A 6,141-nucleotide genomic window follows, 5' to 3' on the forward strand; every position below is an offset into this window, starting at 1 on the left:
TTATTTGGAAAACAGAAAGAAAAAATCCTGAATTAAGTCCTAATTAAATTATTAGGCATTTGCACAAATCCATGAGATGTGGATCCAACAGGAAAAACACTAAGAATGGTTAATAATTTCAGCAAAGACTTGATTCCTATATATCCTCCATTGAAGGAAAATAAAAGATATCACAACATAATAATTATTGATGACATTCCTTATTTTGCTTGTAATTTTCCAATTTATTTTCTTCACCTAAACAACAAACATAAGCTCCAATTTCCTCTCCACCATCACATTCTTTTCCATCAATGTTAAAACATTAACTTTGTCAAAAAAGTTCTAGATAACAGTAAAAAACAGAATGTCTCTTTTCCTATGTCTCATCTTAGCAATTATAATCAGAATACCTTTGTAACAACTCTCAAACCTGAGATTTTTCCCTTTTTCTCAAATCAGAAAAAAATTCCTATACAAATCCTTGACTAACAAAATTCAGCAAGATGCCAATCTACTAACTTATACAGCAAATTATACTACTTCTTCTTAAACAATGCATATAATTGCTGTCTACTCTCTGACATTGTATGTAATTACTTACTGGTATTTAGGTTGATGAAAGTATCCTTCAGTTAAAATTATAAATTCTTAAGATAGGGTAGAATTATTCCCTAACCATAATTCTTTTAGTGCAAGCAAGAAAGGTATTTCCAAAAGAAAGATATTTCCAAAGTTTTTACCAAACTTAGAAAATCAACAAGAAAAAATTTTGCGCTTTCAAACCACTCCAGATTAACTAACTTATCTCACTGAATTATTACAAGTTCAGTAGCAATCAATGCATTAAAGTACCAAGTACTCTTAACATACTAAATTTCATGTAATAATTTGAAATTTTCAGTTATTCTGGGAAGTCAAAAACTCAGTAATTTTACTTACTTCAGAAGGTATTTTCATCACAAATTACAGAATAAAACAGGTTGAAACAAAATTAATTTTCCTAATTTTGCTACACTGAACGAAGTGTTACAAATTAGCCTTTGGTTGGTACTAATGAAACTAAGGCTTAAAATTTCACTGCCATAGACTTTTAAGATGTTATACTAAATAGCACCATGGGTGTTACTTTCCTAATTTTTTCAACTACAACTCCAGGTAAAAACAAAAAAGTTCATGGCAGGTCTCAAAGGAATGATTTACGTTGAAAATAACTGACTTTCAAATAACAGTATATGAAAATATCATTAAACTGAAATTTTATGGTCAGCTAACAATTCAGGTTACAGGTTGAATAAATTTTCTGTCCAAAAACTAGTTTTCAATTATCTCTCCACAAAGTGCATGTGCCTTGTAGATTTAAAGACAGATCGACATTTAAGCTTTTAGATTTGGGTATAAAATTAGTACCAATTTATAAACTCCATCAAATTTTTGCTTTTTACAAGTAGAAACTTTTGGGCAGAGAATGGGAAAGAAACAATTCAAGTATTATCATAAACCAATGCAAGATAAAACAGTTACAGTATCTACATAAATAACAGTTTTCATGTTGAATTGTGTATCTGCCACCCTTTCGAATATAAGCAAAATAGGACTCAATACTCAAAAAGAAAATCTGTCTTTTAGGAAAGGAGATGGATGTGCTACTGTATAGTACATGATTACTATTTTGAAGAAATTGAAAGATATGAACGATGTATTAAAACTGACTATGCTATAAAAGAGTATCTCTAATTAAATGTGTCACCAAAATTTAAGCTTCTACAACATTCTGGACATTGAGAGATGAGACTAGAAAAAAGGGTTTGACACTAGAATTCTGTCTTTATCATTTATACAGTTCTTTAACAATTAAAAAAGAGACAAACGAGAAAGTAAAACAATAGAAAACGTTGTTGCCAGTATTTTCAAATAGAAAAGAAAAAGATGGAACATGACTAAGGGAGCTGATAACAATTCAATCACTTGAATGTTGCAATTAAAATTTTAGACAAGAAAGAAGCAAAAGTATTATAACTGGCTTTTAATGTATAGCACTGACCACTGCAACATTAACATAAACTAAACAAGAATCAGATTAAAAACTAACCAGCACTTTAAAAACTAGCTACCTATATGGAAATAAAGCGGTACCCAATAGTGCATACAAGTCATACCTAGCAGTTTCTTATTGTGTTTGAAACAGTGACTACCTGCCTATTAAGGTCAAGTTTCAAACAAACAGGAATTTCCCTGAAGGAACTGATGATATATATATAGTGGTCTGCATAGCAAATATAAGCTATTTCCACTAAAAATATACTGACTAATCCTAATGCAAAGGGCAGGGCTGTGGATAACAGGAATAGACTTTATCTTCTGAACATGTGAGTGTCCAACACTGTTTAGAACACCTAAAGCCAAATAATAAAACTTTAATGTAAATATCCAAAGTGGAGAAAGGAGTTAAGAAAGACGCAGGTTTTGGAATGGACTTACAGATTATCCCATCTTAAATCCTTTTCTCCCATTTTTGAAATCTCTCTGAGAAAAGTCAGAGTAGGGGAAAATTAACTGCTGCTCATTTATTTAAAATACTGGCTCAAACTTACTTTCAAATTTACCCATATCATTTGGTAGGTAGAGAAACAGTAAAAATGTGTTTTGTGATAAACTCATCTACACTTAAATTATCTCTTATTAGGAAGCTCCCAGACCAGAGATGTCAAATCTCTTGTACCTGTGTTACTTTCCCCTTGGGTTATGGACTCCTGCCCAGCACAGGCCACCATCAAGAGAACACAGAAATGGCAACAGCATGACACCTATAATTTGCCATCTTACCTTTTTCTCTGTGCCTCAAAAGACTGTTAGCTCCAATTTATTAGAGTACTTTTTGGTCTCTTCATTAATTAATTGAGTCCTGGATCTACTGGAATAACCAAGTAACCCCAGGGTTCTATAGTGTTTTGATAAGTCTAGCTGTTTACAAGATATATATAAAAAAATTAAGTCTCCATAATAAGGCAAAATGGCCTTTTTGAGTTAAAATGTGAAAATATAACTGTGAATGTACAGAAATACTCTGAAATAAATCTTTGTATATGCCTGGAAAATGAGATGAAAGATTATAATCTTTATTAAGATATATAATCAACTAAGCACCTATAGCATAAAGCTTTATTAATACAAACTTATGAAAACTGCTACTGTACACTTTGTAACTTGGGGAATAGAACATAGCACCATGGAACTCTTTCTGACAATATTCCTCCTTAGGTCCATACAGTTCATGATGTTAGTTCTGAACCTCCAAATCTTCCCCATTTTCTAGCAACCACCCTGAGTCTACAGAGAGTGGATGACGGAGAAAGCCCCTCCTCCAGCAGTGAGAGCAGTAGTACCTAGGAAACAGGACAGAGGCTCCAGCAGATGAGGGAGGAGGAGGGAGAAGACTGTCAAACTGGCAGTGAATCAAGGCACTGTGTCTAAGGAGAGCCAAGTGTAGCATTTAATCTGAACACTCCCTATTTTCTGTAGGCCCAGAGTTGAAGTGAATGACAGTGGAACGTCTAGACAAAAAAACTAACATAAAAACCTATAATATAAAAACTTCTAAATAAACAAATTTTAGGAACTCAAGAACCTCACTATATGCTTTAGAAGAATTTCATTTAGAGATCATCCAATGTACTTTTAAGTTACTGACATTTAAAAATCTTGTAAGAAAGTTAAGATTAATTACAGTAATCACCATGTTGTAGGTCACTAAGGAAAATGCTGCCAACAATGTGGACCCAATAGATAAAGAAAAAAATAAAACGTAAAAAACGATGTAATTTCTGCTCTAGTTTATGTCAGAATAACAGCTAAATATTTAAAAATTGACAGGAAATAATGAAATAGAAAGTAATAGAAAATAAAACACAGGCCAGCTATGGGCGGTGGCTCACGCCTATAATCCCAGCACTTTTGGAGGCTGAGGCGGGCGGATCACCTGAGGTAGGGAGTTCGAGCCCAGCCTGACCAACATGGAAAAACCTCATCTCTATTAAAAAATATAAAATTAGATGGGCATAGTAGCTCATGCCTCCCATCTCAGCTACTCGGCAGGCTGAGGCAGGAAAACTGCTTGAACCTGGGAGGTAGTGGTTGCAGTGAGATGAGATCGTGCCATTGCACTCCAGCTTGGGCAACAAGGATGAATCTCCATCTCAAAAAAAATAAATAATAAAAATAAAAAAACACAGACCAAAAGGTATTTTAAACACTCAAATTCTTTAAAGAAAAATATAGTGTAATTTACAGTAAAGATCTAGTGTCACAATTAAAGTGATAATTTAAGTTGAAATTTATTTTTAATTAATTCTTCCCCATACTCCATTGCTTATATTCCACATCCCTCCCAAGGAGCAAACTTATATATAAATAATAAAATTTAATTTCACCTCAATCATTTGTCAGTTACAAACATTTAATGGTAGACCCAGGATACCTTCTAATAAAATAATCTGAACAGCAGAAAAGATAACCATAATTTTAGATAACAATAAATAAGACATATAAGCACTAGCAACTGCAGGAAGAGGTTTATATGGCTATAAATAAAAACTGCTTTGAACTTTAAAATGTAAAAGCTATATTAAATGGTCAAATATGATTTAACCCATTCTCTTGTTTCAGTCCCCAGAGCTAAGTCAATCACACTGAAACAGACAACCCTAGTAACGATAAAGGGCAGTAACAGCACAATCAGACACACCCACTCAAAATAAGCAATTTAGGGAGGATCCAAGATGGCCGAACATGAACAGCACCGGAGTGCAGTTCCCAGCAAGAACAGCACAGAGGGTGAGTGCTCACTCCATTTCCAAACAAGTTTTCACTGCCCACAGACCAGGAGATTCCAGGCTGAAAAGCACCAAGAGTTTTTAGTGTGGCGGTTTCAGCCGGTGCCGGGTTGGCACACACAATCTCACACAAGTCTGGGTGGTTGTTTCCACTGGCGCCTGGAATGCCTGGGAGACAGAGCCACCCATCCAACTGAAAGGGAGGGGGGCTGAGACAGGGAGCCTGGCAATCTGGCTCGGTGGGTACCACCCCCACAAAACAAGCAATCTGGAACACTCTGGATTAAGAGTTTCTCAGCAAGCATAGCTGGACCCAGGACAGTCCAGTTCAGTGAGGGATAGGGCATCCCCCACTACCGAGGCAGTCTGCCACTACCAAGGCAGTACACACAGCAGCTGGGCAGAGCCTGCGGCAGCTCAGCCACACCTCTGCTGGCAGACTGTGACTAGACTACTCCGTGAAAGGCAGGGCATCTATGAAAAAAGGCAGCAGCACAACAGGAACTTGTAAATAAAGCCTACCTTCCTAGGACAGAGCACCTGGGAAAAGAGGCGGTTATGAGTTCAGCTGCAGCAGATTTAAAGGTACTATCCCCGCAGCTGTGCACACAGCAATGGAGCTCCCAGTACCTGAACTCCTATAAGGGACAGACGGTCTCCTCAAGCAACTCCCCGACCACCATATGCTCTAAGAGACACCTCATAAAGGAGAGCTCAGGACAACATCTGGTGGGTACCCTTCTGGGACGAGGATAGCAGAGGAAGAAACTGGTGGCAACCCTAGCTGTTCTGCAGGCCCCGCGGGTGATCCCAGGCAAGCGAGGTCTGGAGTGGACCTTCAGCAGTCCTGCAGCAGAGGGGTCTGACTGTTAGAAGGAAAACTAAGAAGCAGGAAGAAACAGCTTCAACATCAACTAAAAGGACGTCCACTCAGAGACCCCATCCGAAAGTCACCAACTACAAAGACCACAGGTAGATAAAGCCACTAAGATGGGAAGAAACCAGCGCAAAAAGGATGAAAACACCAACAACTAGAACACCTCTCCTCCTCCAACGGATCACAACTCTTCACCAGCTAAAGATCAAAGATGAATAGAGAATGAATCTGATGAATTGACAGAAACAGGCTTCAGAAGTAATGACAAACTTCTCAGAGCTAAAAGAACATGTGCTAACCCAATGCAAAGAAACTAAGAACCTAGAAAAAAGGTTAGATGAGATGTTAACTAGAATAAACAACTTAGAAAAGAATATAAATGACTTGATGGAGCTCAAAAACACAGCACAAGAACTTTGCAAAGCATACAAAAGTTAGAATAGCCGAATCGAC

At 36.8% G+C, this 6,141-nt stretch overlaps 1 protein-coding gene across 1 annotated transcript in view; it reads right to left on the minus strand.

The window, feature by feature from the left end:
- The window catches only part of KDM6A (lysine demethylase 6A), a 197,883-nt gene that overhangs the window by 32,975 nt on the left and 158,767 nt on the right, over nt 1-6,141 (minus strand). The window lies entirely within an intron of this gene.

Source organism: Cebus imitator, unplaced genomic scaffold (genome assembly GCF_001604975.1).
Source record: "Cebus imitator isolate Cc_AM_T3 unplaced genomic scaffold, Cebus_imitator-1.0 Scaffold289, whole genome shotgun sequence".
Taxonomy (NCBI): Eukaryota; Metazoa; Chordata; class Mammalia; order Primates; family Cebidae; genus Cebus; species Cebus imitator.